At 40.9% G+C, this 27047-nt stretch overlaps 1 protein-coding gene across 10 annotated transcripts in view; it reads left to right on the plus strand.

Annotated features, from left to right (window-relative positions):
• Positions 1-13832: 13832 nt before the first annotated feature.
• Ambra1 (autophagy and beclin 1 regulator 1) overlaps positions 13833-27047 on the plus strand; it is a 175965-nt gene continuing 162750 nt past the window's right edge. For all 10 annotated transcript variants that reach the window (XM_047517001.1, XM_047517000.1, XM_047517002.1 and 7 more), the window contains exon 1: positions 13833-14041. The gene's annotated coding sequence lies outside the window, so the exon portion shown is untranslated. The remainder of the gene's footprint in view (positions 14042-27047) is intronic.

Consider the following 27047-nt stretch of genomic DNA (forward strand, 5'->3'; position numbering starts at 1 on the left):
AAGCACTCTACCAACTGAGCTATATCCCCAAACAAAAATTTTTATTTTGAGATAGGGTCTTGCCAAATTGTCTAGGCTGGCCTTAAACTTGCAATACTACTGCGTTGGCCTCCCAAATAGCTTTTTGGGTTTTTTAAATTTTTATTTTATTTTTTATTAGAGACACAGTCTCAGGAGTTGCTTAGCACCTCACTTTCGTTAAGGTTGGCTTTGAACTCATGATCCTCCTGCCTCAGCCTCCCTAGCCACCGGGATTATAGGCAAGCTTTGTGTTTTTAAGAGGACATGGAAAACCGTCTGAATCCCCCATTTTTAGCATGTTTCCAGTAATTGAACTATGATTTGGACCTGGTTCCTAGGGGGAACATCTAAACTCCAATCTCTAATTCTACTTCTGAGTCAGAGGTAGAGGCTAAATGGGTTTAAAAATCTAGTCTATTTTATTATTATTATTTTATGTGTGTGTGGTACTAGGGATTGGACCCAGGGGGGCTTTATCATTGAGCTATATCCTGAGCCTTTTTATTTTTTATTTTAAGACAGGGTCTCTTTCAGCTGCTGAGTCTGGTCTTGAACTTGGAATCCTCCTGCCTCAGCTTACCAAGTCACTGGGATCACATGTGTGCACCATGCACCAGGCTCTATGTTTCTTATGATATTAATGTTAGAATATCTTTTTGGTCATTCCATTTTGAAATTCCTCATACAGAAAGATTTAGGGAATAAAGAAGGCAGTAAAAATATTAAAAGGGAGAGTTAAAAGGAATATGGTTGCTTGGTTTGAAATAAATTCTGGAGTTAGACCTTAGATATTTTGTATGCAGAATGATGGACAGAATTTCTGAAGAAATAATCCCCTAGCAAGTCTTATTCTAAAATTACACTGATGTAAAAATAACCTGATTGGAATAATGAAAGTGTGAATTAGATTCACACATTGGTGCTTTTGCAGGGACAAAAAGATTTTCCTGAAGATTGTCTTGTTCCCAATTTCTCAGTCACTCACCATGTGATACTTCTGAATTGTCCTCTTGGATCCTTTCCTACCTACCTTTGGCAGTGTTAATCTGGTGATTTTTGAAGTAAAGAAATGAACATCTGATGACAAGAAATTTGGAAATAAATTGAAGATGACTCATTCTCAAGATTAAAAACAATTATGGATTATTATCTGCTGTTTATTTCCACTCCAAATGTTCTTTCCCATCATTATCCTTCTCTATATAGAGTAGGTCCACTTTGGAGCAGGTTGTACTGCATATGTGCAGGGATGTCATGGAGGTGGGAGTAGACAATGAAGAGGTAACTGGAAACTAGTTCTATTTATTGTACCATACAAGTGCCTTGTTACATTTTTTTTTTCCTTTGTAAAATTTACTCGTGCAGTAGCACAGCCCTGTAATCCTAGCAACTCAGAAAACCAGGCAGGAGAATTGCAAATTTAAAGCCAGCTTGAGAAACTTAGCTCTAAAAAATAAAGACTGGATGTAGCAGCATCCAGAGTTCATTTTCTAGAACTGCAAAAAGAAAAAGAAAAAAATGGGCTAACCTTTTACCTCAGCAGTAGAGCATTTGCCTAGCATGCACAAGGATCTAGTTCAATCCCTAATACTTAATACTCCAGCTTGCTTTGTCTTCCTCATAAGGCAGTGTTTTAACTCTCATAGTCTTTCCTTAGTCTCCTGAAATGGGTGTTTTTGCCATAAAGTTTTTGTTCTGTTATACATATTGCATCTAGAAAAGGGTTACTGCCAACCATATAATCAGCAAGGTGGAATATGATCAAGGAAAATGCCCCACATTTTAACCGTACATAACTGCATCTAAGAAATACAGGGGTTTTTCGCAACTTAACTCACTAGATGGTGGCATGAAGCCTGAGTGGTAGGAACAGTCTTGGAGAGATTTCAAGAGCAATTTCTGTGAGATCAGATGCAGGTGACCGAAAGAGAATCAGACCAGAAGTGGTTAAGCAAAGCTTTATTGAATGAGCTCTTCGGTGAGGGTCCCTGGTCCACCAGAGTGAGGGCTAGAGAAGCTGCACCTGTCCCTGGGCTGGGTGGCACGTTTATAGTCCGGGGGTAGGCAGGGGAAGTTTGAGGACCTCATGTCCTGGAATTGACTGGGGACTCCGCTGATCTTCAGGAGGTTGCGAGGCGCCGTTAGGGCTTATCTGCCAGCACCTGATTGGTTGTTCATTGGTGCATGCACAAGCTGCCCGATGCCCTGCCCCCACCCTGCTGCCTTGGACCACTCAAACATTCTGACCTTTTTGATGATATAGGGTGCCAGAATCCATCTGGCTACTTCCTGCTGACTAGGTGCAGGAGCATTTGGTTGACAGTGACCTGGGCCACCTTGCTGATTCGGTTGCGGGCAAACCTGAGGAGACATGGAGCGATCATCAACAGGAGTCCTAACACTAATATGGGAGTAAGAATGGGGGCTAGCCAGGTAGCAAGAGTGGAGTTTAGCCATCCTGGCCAGGGACCATCCAATTGCAACTGTTTAAGTCTTTCACTCAGATGCCTGAAGGTTTCAATGTTCTTTTCTACCAGCACAGTTTCATCAGTGTAGTAACAACATTCTTCTTTTAGGAATAGGGGCATTCCCCCTTTGCTGTCAGAAGATCTAGTTCTCGGAGGTTCTGTAAGGAAATTTGGGCAATAGATGTTATTTGCCTCTGTAAAGAGGCCAAGGAGGCAGCAGATGCCTCTACTCCTTGGAGCTACTGTTCTAGTCTCTGGGTGGTGGTGACTGCATAACCAACTCCCCCTGCCTCCAACCTGGAAGCAGTGAGTGAGGATGCTAGGGAGAGTCCAACCACCACTGGTAGGAAAATGGTCTGTTTTGTTCTAGGGATGAGAGTTTGAGCAAGCCAGCCTAATTCAGCTTCACTGTACATCAGCTGAGGAACTAAAGTAGAGGGAAAACAGAAGGTGAAGTGCATACTGGAACTTAAATTCTTTGTTTGGATGCTGTTGCACCAGAAAAAGAATCCTGGAGGAGCAAATGTTGAGGAAGAGACCTGTATGATTTGGTTGCAAGGTGCTGAGGTAGAAGCAGTGTAACAATAAGAAAAGTTCCCTGATGAGTTGTGAAAAAGAGGTACCCCCTCAAGAGGTGGAGAGGGGGGTCCTTGGAGCTCTGAGGAGATATTAAAGGGGGTACCAATAGGAACTGTTGTTAGAGGGTACAGTCCAAACCTGCACAGAGATAGCAGTCTGAGATGTTGACTCTGGACAAATTGAGAAGTTGAAGACCTTGACGTACAGGACAAGCCATAAGAAGGGATCAACGCTAGGATGAGAAATTGCATTGTGTTGGTGTTGGAGTTTCTTCTCCTGCTCTTGGATGGTTACATGAACTTGAGAAAGTACCTGTGTAAAGACTCTCCAGATTTTAATTGGGGCCAAGGGGTAACTGGCCCCTGCCCAAGAATACAGTTTGCCCATATTACCGGAGGTCCATTTGGAGTCCCAAGGTCCCTAATCTTTAGCTTGAACAGGTGGTGATCTGAGGTATAGCAGGATTCAGGGAAATGCTTCTCACAAGAGTTATAAGGGCATCCATCATAGGTTGTGGGCCACCATCTGCAATAGTCTTTGGTTTGATCAGACAAGAAGCAGAGTATAACAGGGCTTACAGAGGAGTAAGTCACACTTTTAAATTCTGTAATGTTTAGGGTAACTTCTTGGTTGCAACCTGTGGGAGAGCAGTCACCCTGCCCTATGAACTGGGAATGAGTTCTGCCATCTTGATGCCATGTCTCCTGGACATAAAAGTGCCACCTGTAGGCTGAGCTAGATACTTGAGGGAAGTGTAGGAGCAGAAGGAACAGCAGAGGGCTGGTGGGAGATAGGAAACTGGGGACAAGAGGGGAATTTAGTTTTGAGGTTTCAGCTGGATAAGGACTGGCTTGTGGTGGGAAGCTATGATCAGCTTGGAGGTATCCCAGACTTGAGGGCTGACTAGGACTGGGGGCAGCGGTAAAGTAGGTGGCATAAGAGTGCTAGAAAGTGTAAGGATCAGAGGTAGGAGGAGGTGTGTAGTAGAAGCCCTGGCGAGAAGTTATAAGGTAGCTACTAGGAGTTGAAGAACATCCCTGCCTAGGAGGGGAACTGGGCAGGAGGGAATGACTAGGAAAGAATGTGTGAAAGAGTGTCCCTCTAGGGTACAGGCTAATTTAGCTGTCTTTTTTGGGAAGGAGGATGTCCCATCATTTCCCATAACTGAGACCTGGCAAGAAAACAAAGGCCCAGAGTGGGCAGGCAAGACAGAATAAGTAGCCCCCGAGTCCACAAGGAAGTTTATGGACTTCCCCACTACCTGGAGCATTACCCTGGGCTTAGTAAGGGTGATGGGGGTCCCCAAGTCTAAGCTCCTTCAGTCTTCTGTGAATTCCAACAGCTCAAGGGAAGGGACTGCCTTGCTGGCCATTCCCTGACATGGAGGTGCTGGGGAAAGGCCAACCATAGGGCAGTTGCTCTTCCAGTGTCCTGCTTATTTGCAGGTGGGACATGGCCTGGAGGAGGGCAATGGGTTTGGGCACCGATGGGCCCAGTGACCTTTGCGTCCACACTTGAAGCAAGCCCCTGGTGGAGTGGATTGCTGGTTCCCCTTTGAAGTTCTTACTAGAGCTGCAGGCTGTAGGGCAGCTACCAAGGCTTGGGTTTGGAGTGTCACCTTTTTCTGTAAATGAGCCTGCCTAGCCAGTTCAGCTGAATTCTCTTGGGCATTATAGACTTTACAGGCCATTTTTACCAGATCTTGGATAGGGGTTTGAGGGCCCTCCTCAGCTTGTTTGAGCTTTTTTCTGATATTTGGAGTAGACAGAAATAAAGTGGGTTGCTAGTACTATAGCCCCAGAGGGAGAATTAGGGTCTAGTTCGATATATTTGCTTAGGGCCTCTGTGAGATGATTAAGAAATAAGGCCAGGTTTTCATCTGGGTACTGAGTAATTTCCCTCAATTTACCAAAGTTAACCACTTTATTGGATACTGCCTGCATGCCTGCTATAAGATATTGGACCATGCGAGCACAATGGCAGTAACCCTGTTGGACTTCCTGGTCGTTCCAGTTTGGTTCAGTTTCTGGGACTGCCTCGGTGCCCATGGGTAGGGTTGTATCTGTTAGGTGGACCTGGTTGGCATGATCTTGTGCCACCTGTTGGATGTGGGTTCATTTGTCTGGGGTGAGAGTGGAAGAAAAAAATGACATAGATGTCATGCCAGGTGAGGTCGTAAGCCTGAGAGAGAATCTAAATTCCTTAATATAAGTAGAGGAGTCAACAGAGAAAGACCCTAGGCATTCACTTCTCAATCTGGGAAAGATCCTGGAGTGAGAATGGGATGTGGACCTGCACAATGCCTTTTGTACCAGCCGCTTCCCAGAGAGGACAAAGGAGTTCCGGATCGGGTGCTGGGGGAGCCTGATGAGATTGGGTGCAGGTGCTAATGGGGGAGGAGAGAGGTGAGGAGGTGGAGGGACCTTCTGAAGAGGAATTTGGAAAAGGGGAAGGTGAAGCAGGGTGGGGAGAGGCATCTGGAGGAGGAGGAATGTAGCTGTAGGAGGAGAAGAGGAAGAAGAGGAGGAAGTAGGGCCTGAGTAAGGAGTGGGGAGGGTGGAGCTGAGAGCAGTTCCAGTGGATCTGAAAGGAGGAAGAGGACGCAGAAGAGCAGTGCAGGAGGGGTTTGGGACCGTCCCTGGCTAGGAGAACCTGAGCAACAGAACAGGTAGAGCAAAGGGAAGGATGACAGTGTAGATTCAAAAGGCCTGAACATAAGGGACTCCTGACCATTTCTCTGTCCACTCACAGTAATTGTCCAAATCAGTGAGGATTTGAAAGTCAAAAGTTCCTTCTGGAGGCCATTTTGAGCCATTGTCTAAAACGTACTGAGGCCAGGCCACAGTTGAGTAAAAGGCCAGCCGCTTATGGCATAAGTCTTGGGCAAGTCCTAATTTGGTAAAATTAAATATAGACAGCCCAGAGGAGTCTTGGGGTCTAAGGGGACTCAGTGTTTCCCATGACCTTTCAGTATCACTCGGGGGCAAACAGAAACAGAAAGAGGCATCCCAAATTCTGATTGTGCTCACCCTAGGAGCTGGAAGTGGGCTACCTGGAGGCTGGGATGTCTCCTCAGTCTATCAGGGCCCAGATGGAATGGGCAGGCATTTGGTGCGCATGCAGGACTTACAGGCAGACCCCCATAACAGAGGCTGCTACCATAAGGCCAAGGGAAACGGTTTGCAAAGGAACTTACCCCACTTCTGTCCGTTCTGATGAGGAGGAAAGGATGGTGCAGGAGTTCCCTGGTCTGCCCGAAGGAGAGGGTTGATCTCTCCCCGATGGGGAAGATCAAAAGACCCTCCCAGGTTTTGGCACCGAATGTGAGATCAGACACAGGTGACCGAAAGAGAATCAGACCAGAAGTGGCTAAGCAAAGCTTTATTGGATCAGCTCTTGGGCGAGGTTCTCCTGTCCACCAGAGTGAAGGTGAGGCGCCATTAGGGTTTATCTGCCAGCACTTTATTAGTTGTTCCTTGAGTGTTCGTGGGCTGCCTGATGCCCTGCCCCCATCCAGCACGTTTGACCGCTCTAACAATTTCAAGTCTATTTTCTTACACACCAAGGATAATCTCTATGCACTGAACTGACTGAACTTGGCTGGCAGTGTTTTTTTCCCAGGAATCATTTTATTTCCTAACAATTCCACAAGATAACTCATCAAATGTATATACCTTTTAACTGGGCGTGGTGGCACATGCCTGTAGTCCCAGTGGCTGAAGCAGAGAATGGCAAGTTCAAAGCCAACCTCAGCAACATAGGAAGACCCTAAGCAATTTCACAAGACCCTGTTTCAAAGTAAAAAATGAAAAGGGCTGGGAATGAGGATCAGTGGTTAAGGTCCCCTGGGTTCAATCCTTGGTACCAAAAACAAATGTACACCTTTAACATCTGTTCAACCTGGATTTTTATAAGTTATTTTTTTCAGTTCATAGTTACACCATCCCCAAATGATTTAGCAGAGGGATTGGGCCTATATCATTGTTTTTGTTTGTCTTTTGTACTGGGAATTGAAACCAGAATCACTCTACTACTGAACTACATCCCTAGTCCTTTTTTTTTTTTTAATTTTTAAGTTGTAGATGGACACAATATCTTTATTTTATTTATTTTTTATGTGGTGCTGAGAATCAAACCCAGTACCTCACACATGCTAGGCAAGTATTCTACTGCTGAGTCTCAACCCTGGCTCGCCTGCCCCCAGCCCTTCTTATTTTTCACTCTGAGGGTTTTACTCAGTTGCCCAAGCTGGCCTCAAACTTGTGATCCTCTTGCTTCAGCCTCTAGAGTCGCTTGTTTACAGGTGCCAGGTCTATAGTTTCTTTTTTTTATTTTATTTTTATTTTACTTGTTCTTTTTAGATATACATGATAATAGAGTGTATTTTGATATATACATCCATGGAGTATAACATTCTTTTTTTAAAAGTATTTTTTGGTTGTAGATGGGCATAATACCTGTATTTTGTTGATTTTTTTTTTTTTTTTTTAATGTGATGCTGAGGATGAACCCGGGGCCTCACACGTGCTAAGCAAGTGCTCTACCACTGAACTATAGCCTCAGCCTGGAGTGTAACATTCTAGTTAGGATCTCCATCCTGTGGTTGTACATGATATGAAGTTTTCACTGTGGTGTATTTATATATGTACACAGGAAATTTTTTTTTTTTTTTTTTTTTATAATTGTCTGAGAAGGTTTCTCCTCTTGAGGTCCTTTGTGTGGATTTTATTACTCTTCCTGGCATGGTTTTAGGAAAGTGTCCAGGATTTTGCTTGTCTTATGCCAGTCTCATTTTTCCATAGAAAACTCCATCTGGCTAGCATAGGGAGTTTTCCAGATTTGTTCTTAGATGTTTCAAGACCACAAGGTTCTACTATATATCAAGGGGAAATTGGCTAACCAATTCCAAATTATAAAAAAGAGGGACCATGGACATATTCTTGGTTTAAATGGATTGAACAAGAGTTGAGTTTGAGACCAGCCTCAGCAGTTTAGCAAGATACCATCTCAAAATATGGAAAAAAAAAAAAAAGCCAGACATGGTGGTGCATGCCTATAATCCCCGCTACTGGGGGAGACTGAGGCAGGAGGATCATAAGTTCCAGGCCAGCCTTGGAAATGTTGTGAAACCCTGTCTCAAAAAAATTAAATTTGAGCCAGGCACAGTAGGGCTGGGGCTAAGGCTCAGTGGTTAAGTGCCCCTGAGTTAAATCCCCAGTACCAAAAAAATAAATAAATAAAAAAATTGGGCTGGGGAGATAGCTCAGTTGGTAGAGTGCTTGCCTCGCAAGCACAAGGCCCTGGGTTCTGATCCCCAGCACCGCAAAAAAAAAAAAAAAAAAAATTAAATTTGAAAAAGGACTGGAAATATAGCTTAGTGGTAAAGCACAAGTAATATACACTTACTGGTGAGTTTGTTTGTTTTTGGTGTTGTTTTTTTCTGGGGCTAAGGATTAAGCCAAGAGTCTTATGCATGTACAACATACACTCTACACTGAGCCACATCCCTAGCCACATAGCAAGATTTTATCCTTATCTTACACAAACTGAAAATAGCTCAGAGACTGAGCTTAGTGTCACTCTCCCTGGTAATGGAGAAGTTAGGAGGACAAGAAAATAAGACATCAAAAGATCTTACATTGAGGGGCTGGGTTTGTGGCTCAGTGGTAGAGTGCTTGCCTAGCATGTGTGAGGTACTGGGTTCGATTCTCAGGACCACATATAAATAAATGAATAAAATAAAGATCCATCAACATCTAAAAAATATTTTTTTAAAAAAAGATCTTATATTGAGTATTCATATGTCCTCATGGTCCATTTTGCTTTCTAGAGTACACCAGGATTTTATAAATTGTGGTTTTGAGAGAGAATGGATTCAGAATTGATTTCATTGATTAAAAGAATGGTGGTGCAGCTGGGTGTGATGAGCATGCCAGTAATCCCATCTATCATGGAGACTGAAGCAGGGGGATGACAAGTTTGAGACCAGCCTCAGCAACTTGGTGAGACCCTATCTCAAAGTTAAAAATAAAAAGGGCTGGGTATATGTAGCTCAGTGGTAGAGTGCCCTTGGTTTCAATACCCAGTAATGCAAAAATTAAATAAAAATAAATATTTTAAAAAGGTGAAGAAATTAGTACAATCATTATGGAAATCAGTATGGAAGTTCCTCAAAAGACTAGACATGGAGTCCAGCTAACCTGTTCCCTGTTATTTATCCTGAAGAACTGAAGTCATCATACTATAGTGGTACAAGCATATCCATGTTTATAGCAGCGTAATTTACAATAGCCACACTTGGGACCAGCCTAGGTGTCCATCAACAGATGAATGAATAAAGAAAATGTGGTATATACACAATGGAGTTTTATTCATTCAGAGAGAAAAATGAAATGTCATTTGCAGGAAAATGGATGGAACTAGAGAATATTATGTTAAGCCAAATAGCAAAATAAATCAAACTCAGAGGGTTAAGGTTCATACGTTTTCTCTCCTATGTAGAAGCTAGACAGGAAAAAGGAAAAGTGGAAGCAGATCTCATGAAAATCAAAGGGAGATCTGTAGAGGAAAGGAACCAAGGGCTGAGAGGTGTGGAGGGAGTGGGTAGTGCTGGGGAGTGATATTGGCCAAATTATATTGTTATATTGTATATTGTGTGCATGTAGGAATATGTGACAACAAATCCCATAACTATGTACAACTAAAATGCACCAATAAAAAAATGTGGGAAAAAAGGTGCAGGAAGGAAGGCAAAATTCTACCTTACCTGAAAACTGGGGACATCTCAAATTCCTAACATAAAATCCACAGGTTTTCTTTTTTTTTTTTCATGACTACATCCTAAAACTCTTATGATCATCAAATTGGAGTGATGAGATCTCTCAGTAGTAAACAGAAAGATCTCGAAATCATAATAACTGAGCAAATTTCAAAAAGTTATCTCCATATTTGTCTCACAGAACATGAAGGATCTACCACTCCATTGAGATATTAACTTTCTCTAACCCTTACATATTCTGATGTTTTTTATAGAGAGTCTAATTACTTTGTCATTCTACAGCCTTAACATATTCATACATTTTGATCTGTATTGATAAATTCCATCGCTGGAAATTTATCTTATATAACTAATCCCAAAGAAGGAAGCACCTCATTCACATTACTCTTTGCCAGTGGTTTCTGTCATCCTGGTCTCTCCTCTTTCCTGCGTTGGCGTAAGTCACTAAGTAGCTTCTACTTTTACCATTCAAGCCCCAAGTGTTTACATTACCCCCCACAGCTTAAGGAGAATAGACTACAAAAGAACCAACTTGAACTGAAAAGATAAAATCTATAATTGGCTCATTCTTCCTACTTAAGGCCTATCCCCTCTTCCTGGACCTCCATAGTAAGATGACTCAAGAACTGTTACAGAGTTATCTACCCTAGGTTCAAGCCTGGTTTTATCACTCAGAGAATGTTAGAGGTAGTTTCTCAGAACCCAGAACCAAGATAAGAAACAGTCTCCTCCTTAACCCTTAATTCAGACAATTTTCTAGGCCAACAGCCTCCAATCCTCTTTTCTCATATAGACTTTCCATATGTATTCCATGTTACTGACAGTTGCAAGTTTTTTTTTGTGTGTGTGGGTTTTCAATCCCAGTACAGGATACAAACCAAGGACACTCTACCACTGAGTTCATCCCCAGCCCTTTATATATTTTATTTTGAAACAGGGTCTCACCAAATTGCCCAGTCTGGTCTCAAACTTTTGATCCTCCTGCCTCAAGCTCTTAAATCACTGGAATTACAGGTGCTCTCCATCACACCCAGGTGGAAAGGTACAATTTTTTTTTTTTTTTTGTCCTGGAATTGAACCCAGTCATGTTCTACCACTGAGCTACATCTGCAGCCCTTTATTTATTTATTTATTTATTTATTTTTTAAATTTTAAGGCAGGGTCTCAGTTACTTAAAGCCTCATTAAATTTGCTGAGGTTGGCCTTGAACTTTCGATTCTCCTGCTTCAGCCTGCTGAGTTGCTGGGATTACAGGTGTGAGCCATCACCAGGCATCAGTGTACCTTTTAAATCTTTTAGTATGGGTGTCAAGTCCATAAGTCTGAGAGCTAACTTTGCTTTCTTATTTCCCCTGAAAGGTGTTCATCCCTTAGTCCTAAATCGGGGGTGGGTGTTTTTCATGGGGGTTCCTCGGTGTGTCTGCAGTAGTTTTACTGTTACACTGAAGCTTAAATATGCACTTGAAAGAGTTCCCTAAAGGAGACTGAGCCTGGTGCAGTGGCACACTCCTGTAATTCCAGCAACTAAGGAGGCTGAGGCAAGAGGATCACAAGTTCAAAGCCAACCTTAGCCTCTCAGTGAGGACCTAAGCAACTTAATGAGACCCTGTCCCAAAATAAAAATTAAAAAGGGCTGGAGATGTGGCTCAGTGGTAAAGTGACCCTGGGTTAAATCTCCAGTAAACCCAGCCTCCAAAATAAGACCTTGTCATAAATAATAAGGTTATAGCTGCCTCTTTTCAACAGCAGCAATACCTATTACACAGGAAATGTTTAGAGGCAACATATAGATTCAACAATGGGGAGTGTGGCAGTATATCCCCTCAGTGGAATGTTGTATAATCATTGAAAACAACTATTACAGTCTTTAGTTTCTTTCCTTTTCGAACCCAGTACCTCTCACATGTGAGACAAGCACTCTACCACTGAGCTACATACCTAGCCCATTTTAATATTTTATTTAGAGACAGGAACTGGCTAAATTGCCCAGGCTGGCCTCAAATTTGCCATCCTCCTGTCTCAGCCTCCTGAATGGCTGGGATTATAGGCATGTGCTGCCATGCCCAGCCTAGCAAAGCCTTTAATATGGAAATTATATGATGCAAACAACACAGTTGTTATCTCTGCTTGAATTAAGCTTTTAAAAATTCTGTGTAGAAGCCAGGTGGGTGTGGTGGCAAAGACCTGTCCTAGTGATCTGGGAGGCTAAGCCAAGAGGATTGCAAATTCAAGGCCAGCCTTACCAATTTAGTGAGACCCTCCCTGTCTTAAAAAAAGAAAAAAAAAAAAAGATTTGGGGATATAACTAAGTAGTAAAATCTCGCCTGGGTTCAATCCCAAGTACCAACAATATAAAGTTCTTTATATTTTTTTTATTTTGAGAGAGGGTCTTGCTAAAATTGTTAAGGCTGGTCTTGAATTTGCAATCTTCCTGCCTCTGCCTCCTCTGGAGTCTTTGGGATTATAGGCACCACCATGCTAAGCCAAACTTTGTGTTTTGGAAGCATATTTTCAAGGTCTTTCTTTTTTTTTTCCCTCCCTCTTTTTTTTTTTTTTTTTTTTAAGTCCTTTAAAACTATGATAGAAAGTAAAAGCTTGGCTTCTTGTCCATGTGAATGGCATATTGTGAATTTTTTTTTTTTTTTTGGACTGGGCATTTAACCACTGAGTCACATCTCTAACCCTTTTTATATTTTTATTTTGGGATAGGGTCTCATTAAGTTGCTTAGGTCCTCACTGAGAGGCTGGTGGTGGCTCTTGCCTCAGCCTCCTTAGTTGCTGGGATTATAGGCATGTGCCACTATGTCCATCTATGGATGCTGGTCTTATACTATATTATATACATGGGTTGTCCTTTAAATACTTAAAGGAGGTTAATTTATTTACTTATTTTTGTGGTGCTTGGGATAAAACCCATGGCCTTGTGCATGCCAGGTAAGTAACTTGCCACAGAGCTACATCTCCAACCTTAGAAGACATTTTTTTAAAAGTCACAGTAAAGAGGTTAATATTGTAAGAAGCACTCTGACTTAGATTACAAATTGTTAAAACGCTGGGATTAAAAAAAACGCTCAGATTATCTTTTTTCCTTTTTTTTACACCCTTCCTCTGTGGGTCTCCCCCCTACTTAGGAGGAGGTATGTTTAGATGCTTATGGCTTATATTTGGTAATCCATACAAATACTTGTGTTTTATTGGATTTTATCTGGAATGTGTGTACAATTCATACTTGTGCAGAGCATATTCATTTGTTTACTAAGAGCGATCAGAAGAGGCCACTGAACCTGGTGATGTAACTGAGTGGCAGAGCACTTGCCTAGCATGCATGAGGTCTTGAGTTCAATCCTCAGCACAACAAAAAAGGAAAAGCCATTGTAGCGATGAAAATGGCAAATCAGGTTTCGAACCCAGAGACTTGAGATCATCATCTAAGAAACACACTTATGGTTTTAGGCCTTTAGAAAAAAATAAGCAACCCGTGGCTTTCCCCCACCTTAAGGTCAGAATACATACCCCTGGATTTTCCTGTGTTCTCTTGGCTTTGCTTGTAAGAGCCAAATTGGAACTTTTATAGCGATCGTTCACTTTGTTCCTCAGTCTCTCTCATATTTCATTCACCTCACTGTTAGGAAACTAATGTTAAAGGAGGTGAAGTGATTTTCTCAGTTGGGATAAGTAGTGAAGTCCATAAGGGAGTCGCTGAACTATATTAAACAACAATGTTATTGTACTGATTTGATCTTAGACACGCTTACAAAAAAACTCCAGTTCTCTATAAACAACTTAAAGAGCAGACAACCACCAGAAAAATGGCACAAGCGTAGAATACTCTACAGTTTATGATCTGGGTTTGTTTACTTATGCCTTGGACCGGAGCCGGACCTTGAGTAAGGGTTGCGATGCTTTTCGACACTCGACTGCAGTTCCTTGAACGATTGCTTGGGCCTCTTCCTTTGATGTCTGGTGTGTTCGTGCGTTCGGTGATCTTTTGCGCCGTCTTCTTGCTTGATGTCTCCTGAGCGGCGGCGGCGGCGCCAGGTCGAGGGCTGAGTTATCGGCGAGGCCCTGGACCCGGGCCGCTTTCTCCCGCCGGTCGGTAGAGCGGACCCCTTGCTTCCTTCCTGCCTCTTCAGCCCTTCTCTCTGTGGCTCAGTCCGCTCGCTGGGCTGCAAGCCGAGTCCTCGCCCGCCTTGCAGGTAGGCCCGGGAGGAGCCTGGGAGGCCTGGCCGGCATCCTTCCGCCGCGGGGTTGAGAAGACCTTGGCGCCGGCGGGTGGGCGAGCCGGCCGGCCGGCCTCCTAAACGCTGCCTGAGGAGAGGCTGCCAGGCTGTGTTCGGGGGCGCGACCGGAGGGCTGTCGGACCTGAGGGAGAAGCCGGAAGGAAAGAGGGAGAGGTGCTGGGGCTCCCCGGTGTGTTTTGGTAGGAAGGGGATGTTGGGTCTAGGGCGGGTGTCGGTACCCCTGGTGTGTTGGGGAAAAACAGCTTTCCAGGAACGGTTAGAGCTGCGCGTGTTTTGACCCTCCTCCTTTTCTCCCACCTAGGGCTCCGGGTGTCTTGACTTCATTGCACTGGGGACCCCCACTGAGTCTAGCCTTTGAAGGGACCTTTGAGTAGGTTGGAGGCTCGTGAAACAAGGCCCTCTGCCTCTTCTGAACCGAGTGTCATGTTATCGCCCCCCGCCCCCCCCCCCCCCCCTTTTTTTTTGCGCAGGGAAACAGGCTGAGGTCTGAGACCTGATTTTTCCCTGTATCCCCGACAGGTCATTAAATGATCCTAAGTCACTTTTTGTCATTTATCCGTTTTCTTTTTTTCAACCTCCCAATACAACAGTCACTTGGCTCACGGTTATTTGTCACTTGACTGCCTGTGATCCTGCTTTCCTAGGAATATAGATTCTGTCACTGAGGCTTCAGAAGTTAAGGGCACCATGTGATCTTTGGGCTGGTTGTGTTTTTTCAGTGTATGCTGTTTTAGCGGGAGTAGCGATGATAGTTTCTTTCTGTTTCTTGAGCAATATTTTGTTTGCTGTCCAGTTTTCCAAATGGTTGTTACTGATTTCTTCTCCTTAATCTGTTGTCCGGAAAAAAATTCAACTGTGGTGTTAAGTGGTTAGGGTCCTACAGAGGATGCTTAAGACTTAGAGTTCAGACACTTGTCTTGTTGGGATTTGTTTTCTAGGAAGTATCCAAAGGGTTTCTTTCAGAACAGTTTTGTTTCTTTTCATTAGTGGTTTAGTTTCTGCATATACTAGAGTTTAAAAGACGGTGTGTAAAAATCATTTCAACATTGAGATACTTAAGTTGAAGGTTAAGGTGTTGTGAATACCATTATTCCTTTTCTTTCCCAACTTGGAAACTTTAGGGACTAAGTGTTCTTATTCATTTTATTTTCATTGGATCCTAATCGGTATTCCTTATTTATTGAAAAAAAAAAATTCAGCCCGGAGGTCGTAGATTGGATAAGTTTCCATAAATATTTAGCATCTGTTGGAGAATGACTTTAAGAGAGTATGGAATAAATTCCTAGTTTTTGGGTAGAAACTATGTAGGTCTATGTTTCTCTGAAGTTTTAGGATTCTCTTCTGAATTTTGGAAAGACTACTGTTTCTTTAACTGTGTGTGTGTGTATGTGTGTGTGTGTGTGTGTTCAGTAAAATTTATTTATTTACTTTTGTGCTCAGGGCTTCATGCCGCACACGTGCTAGGCAAGGACAATACCACTGAGCTACAGCCCCAGCCCAACCAGTGAGATTTAAACGAAGGGTCTTTTTTTTTTTTTTTTTTTTTTGGCGGTGCTGGGGATTGAACCCAGGGCCTTGTGCTTGCGAGGCAGGCACTTTACCAACTGAGCTATCTCCCCAGCCCTACGAAGGGTCTTTGATCATGAGCAATTTCCTAGTTACCAGAACTGCAGTGTTATGAATAAAGGTTTAATGAAGAACCACCAGACGCCTTTTTTTTTTTTTTTTCTTTTTTGGTACGGAGAATTGAACCCAGGGATCATGAGCAATTTCCTAGTTACCAGAACTGCAGTGTTATGAATAAAGGTTTAATGAAGAACCACCAGACGCCTTTTTTTTTTTTTTTCTTTTTTTCTTTTTTGGTACGGAGAATTGAACCCAGGGATGCTTAACCACTGAGCCACATCCCCAACCCCTTTTATTTTTTGAGACAGGGTCTTGCTAAGGACCTTAGGGCCTTGGTAAGTTGCTAAGGCTTCCTTGGATTTGCCATCCTCCTGCCTCAGCCTTGTGAGTGGCTAGGTTTATAGGTGCACGCCACCATGCCCAGCATCCACTAGACTCTGTGGAGAACCTGTATTGGGAATTAAGCTAAGAATGTGCATTCTCTGAACAAGTATTTTTATGATAGGAAAGAATGTATATCAGAGGAAGGAAGTTAAAGAACTGTCATTGTCCTCTGGGGATTGATAGACTCTGCATAGAATTTCAAGTTACAAGTAGTATCTCATAGGCTCCTAATTAATTCTAAATAATAAATGGAGATTGCTATTGAATGACACTTAGAAATGTTAGGAACATTTTGTTTTGTTTCTGTAAGAAATAATCGGCAGAGGTTTAAATTGATTTGAGGTAGACAAGAAATTTGTTGCAGGTGGAGTGGGAGGTTAATAGGAATAGAGCTTATCAACTTCTCTGCTTTGTGATAGAAGATTACACAAATTTTACGTGGTGGAATAATTTTTTTTTTTTTTTGAAGTGGGGATTGAACCCAGGGGTGCTTTATCATTGAGCTATATCCCCAGTCTTTTTCTATTTTTGCAGTGCTGGGAATTGAACCCAGGGCCTTATGCTTTCGAGGCAAGCACTCTGCCAACTGAGCTATCTCCCCAGCCCTCCCCAGTATTTTTTAATTTTTAATTTGAGACCTGGTCTTGCTAAATTGTTGAGGATCTTGGTAAGTTGCTGTGACTGGTCTCAACTTGTGATCCTCTTGCCTCAGTCTCCCCATTCACTGGGATTACAGTACTTGGTTGAATCTTGTGTCATTCTTTAAAAGTCAAATTGAACTTTTTTGTCCTGACTTTTTTCCCCCTAGAAATGTTTAGGTTCAGAGTATGGTAACAAAGTTCTTGGGGATTATTAAACATGTGAACTTCTTTGAATGTATTCTAGAACATGACTGGAACAGAGTTGAAACAACTGTTTTCATGGTACTGGGGATTGAACTGAGAGATACTTTACCACTAGCTATGCTCTCCAGCCCTTTTTATTTTCTATTTCGAGACAGTGTCTGTCAGAATTTCTCTGCCTTAGAATTTGCAATCCTCATGCCTCAGCTTCCTGAGTATCTGGAATTACCAGAATGTGCCACAGTGTATTGGGCTGGTTATTTTTTATTAATACAGCAATAACTACCAATAATTACTCTTTTTTTTTTTTTTTTGGTACTGGGGATTGAACCAGGGGCATTTTACCAATGAATTGTACATCCCCAGTCCTTTTTATTTTTTTAGACAGAGTCTCCTTAAATGGCTGAGGTTGGCTTCGAACTTCTGATTTTCCTGCTTCAGCCTCCTGTGCTGCAATTACAGGCAGGTGCTATAGTTCCAGATTAATAACTTACATTTTAACTCTATATAATTTTCAAAGTATTCTTAGTGTGTTTTAGGAAGGTTATTTTTATTCTTTTAAAAAATTTTAAAATTTATTCTAATTGCTTATACATTTTGATCATGTTCCTTTGTAAAGCTTATGAATACTGAATCCAAATATTTATGGTCTTCAATATCCTCTTGAAGGTTGACAGTTTAGGTCAACAGTTTATCTTACTCTTAAAGGAATTAGAGAAAAAGTTTTGTTTTCAACACACTAAGGTCTCTTTTGTAAGATGTAGTTCAGTTTTGATAGAGTTATTTTGAAATGAGATATACTTTTTTTGTCTAGTGGTTTGGTTTGCCCCCCCAAAATACAACAAATTTAAGTTTCACTAATCCTGGTCATTTTTGCTTCTTTCTCCAGTTGTTCCTAATAAATTCAGAGAGAGCTTTCAGTTTCTTGTTTTTCCAGAAATGCTATGATACAGCTTGTCTTACTCTTTGGGAGTAATTTGTTTGATCTTTTTAAGTCCTTTCCTCCCAAACTAATTTAAAGAGCTATTTTTTTTTCTTTTCAAAAAGTTAAAATTAGTTACTAATAAGAATTTTGGGATCAGTTATTGGTAGAATGTTTTTATGTGCCCAGTAGTGTGTGTGGCAATCTGCCAACACAGTGTGGTGAGAAGAAAATAGATTAGGGAATCAGGAGACCTGAGTTTAAGCCCTGAGCTTGCCAGTTTATTAGTTGAGAAATCTTGCCCAAATTATTTAAAAAGGCTGTAGGGAAGGTAACAGTCCTTGATTGGGCATTTACTGTGTCATAATCTTTACATGTGTTCCTTATTTAATACTCTACAGTCCTTTAGGGTAGATGTTATTTTTCCCCCTGGAGATACTGTTCGCTCTTTCTCTATACTGAAGCTTAGAGACCGTGAATAATTTGATGAAGAGACCAGTTCTGCTCATACCCCAAGGGTACATAGCAGATTCATATCTAAGGCTATTTTTTTTTTCTTTTTTCTTTTTTTTTGGTGCTAGGGATTAGAGTTTATATTAGAAGAATGGGAAAGAGAATACATCTATCATTATATTTCTGTTGAAAAACACAAAGATGAAGTACATGGTAGGGTGCTTGCTTAGCAAGCACAGTGCTGTGTTCAATCCCTAGCACCACAAAAACAAAACAAAACAAAAGCCAAAATCTTAAAAGTGCTTTTCAAATATCAACTTAGAGCAGCAATCAGCTCATCTTGGAGGTTCTTAGGTGGCTTTCTCCTTTCAAGACAGCCTTGTGTCAGACAATCATGAGGACAGAGGTGAACAAACATTAAAACCAGCCCTGGATGTGTTTACTGACATGTCTGTGGAGAGTAGTAGTGCTTGTAAGTACTAGTGAAAGGCAGGAGTTTTAGATGCTGCATGTTTACTTGGGATAAGACTCAGGATATTTACCCATTTTCTTCCAGTAAGTCTTGGTTTATATGTCTATAGATTAGTGTTACCTCTATCATCTGACTTGTTCTCTCTCTTCCTCTGCTTTAAGGGTTGATAATTTCTACTTCTCTACTGTAACTTTTGCCTTTTTTCATCATGTATTGTTCTTGTATTGTTTTTTGCCCTCCTGAAGTTTCTAGTATTCCCTCTTATAACCTTTTGGAACTTTCTTTTTTCTTTTTTGGTTTTGGTACTGGGGATTGAATCCAGGGGCACTTAACCACTGAATGACATCCCCAGCCCTTATTATTTTTTATTTTGAGACAGGGTCTTGCTCAATTGCTGAGACTGGCTTTGAACTTTCAAATCCTTCTGCCTCAGCCTCCTGAGTTGCTGGAATAATAGGCATACACTACCACATTCAACCTTTGGCTTCTGCTTCTTTTGTTCTTTTCACTGTGCTGGAGGTTGAACCCAGGGCCTCACATATGACAGGGAAGTGCTCTTTCTGAGCTACTTCCAGAACCTGTGGAGCTGTTTTTTTTTTTCTTTTTTTTCTTTTTTGTTATTGGGCATTCAAACCAGGGGTGCTTTACCACTGAACTACTTCCCCAGCCATTTTTATTTATTTTAAATCAGGGTTTCACTGAGTTGCTTAGGAACTTACTAAGCTGCTGAGGCTGGCCTTGAATCTGTGATTCTCCTGCCTCAGCCTCTGGAGTTGCTGGGATTATAGGCATGTTCCACCTGCCTGGTCTGTGGAGCTATTGCTTGATTGTGACTAGTTTCAGCCCTTGCCTTCTCAGATTTTTTTTTTTTTCTTTTTTCTTTTTTTGGTACTGGAGATTGAACCCAAGAATGCTTAACCACTGAACCACATCCAAGCCCTTGTTATTTTTTATTTTGAGAAGGTCTCACTAAGTTACTGAGGCTGACTTTGAACTTGTGATCCTCTTGCCTCAGCCTCCAGAGTTGCTGGGATTACAGGTATGCACCACTACACTTGGCTACCTTTTCAGACTTTTTAAAAAATAATTCTTTTATATTGGTGCATTATAATTATAAATAATAGTGGGATACATTGTTTCATTTTCATAAATGCATATAATTTGGTCAGTTTCATTATCCAGTATATTGCCCTTCCCTTCTTTCCTCTCTCCCTCTGGTCCCCTTTCTCTACTGTAGTGATCTTTCAAATTTCATGAGATCTTCCCTCTTTGTTTTTTCTTTTCTTTTTTCTTTTTTTTTTTTTGGGTGCTGGGGATCGAACCCAGGGCCTTGTGCTTACAAGGTAAGCACTCTACCGTCTGAGCTATCTCCCCAGCCCCCATCTTTTTTCTTTTTTTTTTTTTTGACAGTGCTGGGGATCAAACGCAGGGCCCTGTGCCTGCAAGGCAGGCACTTTACCAACTGAGCTATCTCCCCAGCTCCTTCTTTTTTTTTCTTTGTAGCTTCCACATATGAGAAAAAACATAGGACTCTTGAATTTATGAGCCTGGCTTATTTCACTTAGTATAATGCTCGCTAGTTGCATCCATTTTTCTGCAGATAACATAATTTCATTCTTTGTGGCTGAATAAAACTCATTGTAGCCAGGTGTGATGGTGCACATCTGTAATCTCAATGGTTTGGGAGGCTGAGACAGAAGGATTGCAAGTTTGAGGCCAACCTCAGCAATTTAGTGAGACTCTAAGCAACTTAGCAAGACTCTGACTTGCAATAAACAGTAAAACAAGGGCTAGAGATGTGACTCAGTGGTTATGTGCCCCTGGATTCAGTTCCCCGTACCAAAATACAAAAATATAAACAACTCTGTTGTGTGTATTTATCACATTTCCTTTATCTGTTCATCTGTCGATGGACACCTAGGTTGGTTCCTTGCCTGGTTCTATAATTTGGCTATTGTGAATTGCACTTCAATAAACATGGGTATGTTTATATACCATGCATTGCTATAGTATGCTGACTTGAATTTTTTAAATTATTTTTTGGTGGTACTGGAGATTTAACTGAGGGCCTCATGCATGCTAGGCAGGTGTTCTACCACTGAACCATGTCCCCAGCCCTAACTAGAGCTGTTTTGGATAAATTTTTAGCCTTCTTCATCTAGAAATGTTTATTGAAAGCTCATTAGATTCTGGGATACACAGGTACATATGGGTGTTGTTACCCTTATGGAGTTTATTCCAGTAGGGAGTATATTCAGCCAGATATCAGGTAAATACTGTTATGTAGGCAGCAGCAACTGCTCTGAAGGGAACAAATAAGGACTGACAGAGGATTAATGGAAAGAGGTGGGCACTGGGTGTCCACAGGGGTTGGAGCCTATAGTCATGGAGCCATAAAAGTTGCAATCATGATATGATTCTGTAAATTAAAGTTCCTCTGCTACAATCACCATGGAAATCTTCATTTAAGATTGGTACATGTAATATTTGTCTGACCGTTAATATATGATGACATTTGGCACTTCAAAGTATATCTATGACATAAATATCCAGCATGCTTGACTGATTTTTTAGCTTTTAATATGAATCTAATTAGTGCTCATTTATTAATTTTTTCAAAATTAAATATTCTTTGAAGATTGAGTTCAACATATTTGAATGTTGGATATTTGCCTTCAGGTGCATTTGTAGCAGGAAATAAGCTGAAGTACTTATGAACCTTGTACTTAGGGGATTGACTTAGGAGAACTGTGAAATTGAGAGAAGGAAAAGTGTGGACCATTGTTGAGTTTATATAAAATAATACCTTCTGTTTTGTTTGGTGCCTTTCTTTCAAGAAAGTAAGTGTGGCTGGGGATGTAGCTCAGTTGGTAGAGTGCTTGCCTTGCAAGCACAAGGCCCTGGGTTCGATTCCCCAGCACTGCAAAAAAAAAAAAAAAAAAAAAAAAGAAATTAAGTGTCTTGCAAACAGTTTTTACTACTCCTCATTGGAACTGTTTTTATCTGTAGAATTGAACATTTCATGATTTCATCATTTCTTTATTCCCTGCCCCCAGCATAGGACATGTATTCTCCCATGAACCATTGTGGTAGGTGTGTGTGTGTGTGTGTGTGTGTGTGTGTGTGTGTGTATTTATGTGATATAATGAAGTATCTAATTTTTTTTTTTTTTTTTTGGTACTGGGTATTGAATCCAGGGGTGCTTTTAAAATTATTTTTAGTTGTAGATGGACATATTAACTTTACTTTTTTTTTTTTATTGTGTGGTGCTGAGTGATCGATCAAACCCAATGCTTCACATGTGCTAGGCAAGTGCTCTACCACTGAGCCACAACCCCAGCTCCAAGGATGTTTTACCATTTGAACTATATCCTTATTTCTTTTAATTTTTAATTTTGAGGCAGGATTTCACTAAATTTCTGAGGCTGTCCTGGAACTTGTAATACTCCTGCCTCAGACTCTGAATTGCTGCAATTATAGGTGTGCACCACCATATCTGACAAGTATCTAATTTTGCTTAGTTGGAGAGGATTAATATGCTTGTTTGGGGAGTGAAATTGAGTATTTCAGTCTTAATGACTGGTGAAAATAAGGTAGAAAAATGTCTCTTTCCTAACTCTAGAATAATAAATAGCATAGTGGTGCTGAATCTGGGCCCAAATAGCCTGGTTGGGTTCCAATCCCAGTACCACTACTTACTGGCTCTACCAACTTAACCTGTGTCTCTTGTCATCTGTTAAATATCATATAGTTGTGAGAATTAAATGAATTAATACATGTAGAACTTTTAGAATAGCAATGTATATGCCAACTCTTATTATCATTATTATTATTATAACAAAGTAAAAGATTGTGTTCTTCGAAAAGAGACATAATATTGATGCTTAGATTGAAATGTAGGTGCTTTTGAGAAAACTTTATTAGGGAAGAGAAAGGTTAAAATAGTTATCCCTCCTTTCCCTCAGTACCCTTCACATTAAAAGGATTAGTTTTTTAAAATTTATTTTATTTTTTTAATTTTGAAACAAGTCTTGTTAACTTGCAGAGACTGGCCTTGAACTTTCCACGCTCCTGCCTCAGCCTCGTGAGTTGCTGGAATGACAGGCATGTGCCACTGTGCCCAGCAGAAGGATGAGTCTTTACTGGGTGTAAGAAACCTCAAAAACAACAGTGACTGAAACAGAGTTCCAAATATAAGATAGATAACACATTTTTGTAAGATATTTTAGCAAAACAGGCCAGAGTCATTTTAGGACTAGAAGAACATTTCTTTGCAAAACAGGTAGAAAATAGCTAACCATCTGATTTTGCCATCTTTTTGAACTGATTGGTGCTTAAGGGATTGGAAGTTGATAAAATGAATGGAAAAGCATGATATTTAGGGAAAAAGTCAAGGCTAACGAATCTCCTTGGGTAAAATTCTGGAAGAATGAACAACAGGGCACCATGACACAAACAGATAATCTCAGCTGCTTGTGTTTTTTTTTTCCCCCTTGTATTGGGGATCGAACCCAGGGACACTACCATTGAGCTACATTTCCAGTCCTTTTCATTTTTTATTTTGAGACGGTCTCCCTAAGTTAATGAGGCTGACTTCAAACTTATGATCCTTTTGTCTTTCTTAGCCCCAGAGATGCTGGGGCATGGCTAATCCCAGCTATTTGGGAGGCAGAGGCAGGATAATCTCAAGATTTTTTTTTTTCTTTTTTTGTAGTAGGGATTTAACCTTGGGGTGCTTTACCACTGAGCTATATCCCCAGTTCTTTTATTTTTTTATTTCGAGACAGGTAATCACTAAGTTGCTGAGGGCCTTATTAAATTACTGAGACTGGTTTCAAACTTGTGATCCTCCTATCTCAGCCTTCCAAGTCACTGGGATTGCAGGCATGTGCCACCATGCCCAGTTAATTTTTTTTTTTTTTAATTGCACTGGGAATTGAACCCAGAGGTGCAAACACTGAGCTAGTCCTCAGCCCTTCAAAAAAAAAAAAATTTTTTTTTTTTAAATTTTGAGACAGGGTCTCACAAAGTTGCATAGGACCTTGGTAAGGTGCTGAGGCTGACCTTGAATTTGGGATCCTTCTTACTCAGTCTCATGATTCTGGGATTACAGGCATGCACCACCTTGCCTGGTTTATTTTTAAATTATTTTGTTTGCAGTATTGAGGTTTGAACTGAGGAACATTCTACAACTGAGCTAGATCCATAACTCTTGATTTTATCTTTAGACATGGTCTTGTAGGTTTGCCCAGAATGGACTCAAACAGAATCTTTCTGCCTCAGTCTCCAGAGTAGCTGGGTCACAGGCGTTTGCCACCGCACCCAGGTTTTTGTAAACTTTACATTTGAATATCATGACCTAAATTATGCTTTTTTTTCCTCCTAGTGCTGGGGATTGAACCCAGGACCTCACACATGGTAGGTCAGCTCTCTATCACTGAGTTAAAGCCCAACCCTTTTAAAATTTTTAATTTTGAACTGGGCGTGGTTGGATATGCCTGTAAATCCAGCAACACAGGAGGCTGAGACAGGAAGATTCCAAGTTCAAGGCCAGCCTCAGCAATTTAGCAAGGCCCTCAGCAACATATTGAGACTCTCAAAATAAAAAGGGCGGGGTTTGTAGCTCAGTGGTAAAATTCCTCTGGGTTAGATCCCAGTGTTAAAAACTTTTTAAATTTTTGAGATGGGGCTTGCTAAATTGCCCAGGCTAGCCTTGAACTCTTGGGGTCAAGTATTCTTCCTATCTCAGGCTCCCAGTAGCTGACTGGATTACAGGTGTGCATCTCCACGCACAGCCCTAATATATGCTTTTAAAACATTACTTGTCTGTTCATTGTGGGGAGTGGTTTAGAAAGATAAGAAATGGGGGATGTATAGTTGGGATGCATTTTAGTTGTCCAGGCAAAAGATGATGATAGTCTGGATTAGGTTGTAGGCCGGTGAGATGGAGAGAAGTACAAAGATTCAGTGGCTATTTTAGAATTAGGACAGGCAGCAGTTAATGATGGATTGGTTGTGTGGGAAGAGAGTAGTGTCAAAGTATAATTCCAGATTTCTTGCATGAGCATCTGGATAGATGAAGGTGCCATTTCTGAGATGGAAACATTGGAGGAGTAGCAGATTTTGACTAGAGTTGGGGAGTGGAACGAAGACCTTGGTTTTAGTAATGTGAGGTGTGAGATACTTGTGAAAACATACAAGTGGAGACATCAAGAAAGCAGTCTTTCCGCTGATGTGAGGAGGTGGAGCTGGAGAGAAGTCTGGACGATTTTGGTAAATAGATGATATTTACAGGTAAAGACAATGGATATGCTCACATGGTGGAATGAGAAGAGTGCCCTAGAACAAGTTCTAAGGAATTTAAGAGAACAATCTGAGAGATTGTTACAGAAACAGGTATATGTTTTCTTTTAAGAAGGAAGTGATTGCCAGACACAGTGGCACATGCCTGTAATCCCAGACTGGGGAGGCTGAGGGACTAAGGCAGGGTGGCAGGGAGGCAGGAAGGTTGAAAGTTTGAGGCTAACTTTAGCAACTTAGTGAGGATCTAAGCAATTCAATGGACCCTGTCTCAAAATAAAAAAAATAAAGAGGGCTAGAATATAGCTCAGTTGTAATGTGCTTCTGTGTTCAATCCCTAGTACCAAAAATAAACAAAAAAGGGAGGAAATGATCTCTGAACATGAGGTACAATGGCACAGTCTTTTTTTTTTTTTTTATTTTAGGGGGTACTAAGAAATAACCATATAACCCAGGGGTGCTACATCCCCAGTCCTTTCTTATGTTTTTTTATTTTGATAAAGGGTCTCTCTAAATTGCTCATGCTGGTCTTAAGCTTGCAATCCTCCTGCCTCAGTCGTCTGAGTTGCTGGGATTACAGGTATACAGAGCCTATCATGCTTTTAAACTTTTCTATCTTCAACTTTTCTTTTTTCACCTCCCTACAGAATAGGTCTTTGTTTCTTGGTTTTATGGGCTTTTATTTTTCTATTCCTTATCTTTATTATTTCTTATTGCTCTTCTGTGGTCATTGTTGGTGTAATCTGAGGTCCTTAGTTAATCTTTTTATTCATTTACTCATTTATTGGTTCTGTTTTCCTTTCAGTAAGTTAGATAATTATGACAATGTTCTATATTTTATTTTATTTCCTTATATTTTTTGGGTGCTGAGGACTGTACCTAGAGTCATGTTACCACTAAACTACATCCAAACCCTTTTTATTTTTTATTTTGAGACACCCCTCGTTGACATTGTTGAAGCTGACCCTGAATTTGAGATCCTCTTGTTTCACCCCCCGCCCCCCCCCAGTTGCAGGGATTACAGGTGTGTACACTGCACCCTGCTCTATGTTCGGTTTCTTTTGTTTTCCATTTATTGCCTAGAAAATGATTAGCTTTATTGAGATAATATGAAACATTTGGTCTTCAATCCTATCTTAAAAAAATTCTTTTTTGGTACCTGGAGTTGAACCTAGGGGTGCTTAGCCATTGACCAACATCCCCAGAATCCTCCTTCAAAATTTTTTTTTTTTTTTTTTTTTTTGAGACAGGGTCTCACTGAGTTACTTAGGGCCTTGCTAAATTTCTGAGGCCAACCTTGAACTTGTGATCCTTTTGAGTACGTGGGATTATAGTTGTGTGCCACGATGCTGGACTTCTAAAATTCTACATAACTTTCCGGTAGAATGCTAAGCATTTTGTGGACATTAACCCCCTGGTTCTAGTATTTTTAAAAAATACCTTAATTTTTTTATTTTTATGTGGCACTGAGAATTGAACCCAGTGCCTCACATGTGCTAGGCAAGCCCTCTACTGATGAGCTACAGTCCCAGCTTATTAATAACTTTAATAACTTATTGAGGTGCTGTTAACTTCACATGAAATTAACCATTTTAAGGTGAACAATTCAGTGGCATTTGGTTAATTCTAAAGTTTCCACAATTCCCCCTATGTCTTGTTTGAAGACATTTCCATTACTCCAAAGTAAAAACCTTTGAAATAGGGCAGTTTCTTCTCATTTCCCCTAGCCCCTGACAACTACCAGTCTTCATTCTGTCTCTGTGGATTTACCTATTCTGGATAGTTCAAATACATGAATCATATAATATAATCTTTGTGTTTGGCTTCCTTGACAGTATAATATTTTGGTAGTGTGTTTATCCACATTGAAGTAGTTATCAGTATTTTGTTACTTTTTAATGGCTGAATAATATTCCATTTTAACATATATGTCATAATTTGTTTATCCATGTACCTATTTAA

The sequence above is a fragment of the Sciurus carolinensis genome, chromosome 11 (assembly GCF_902686445.1).
Source record: "Sciurus carolinensis chromosome 11, mSciCar1.2, whole genome shotgun sequence".
Taxonomy (NCBI): Eukaryota; Metazoa; Chordata; class Mammalia; order Rodentia; family Sciuridae; genus Sciurus; species Sciurus carolinensis.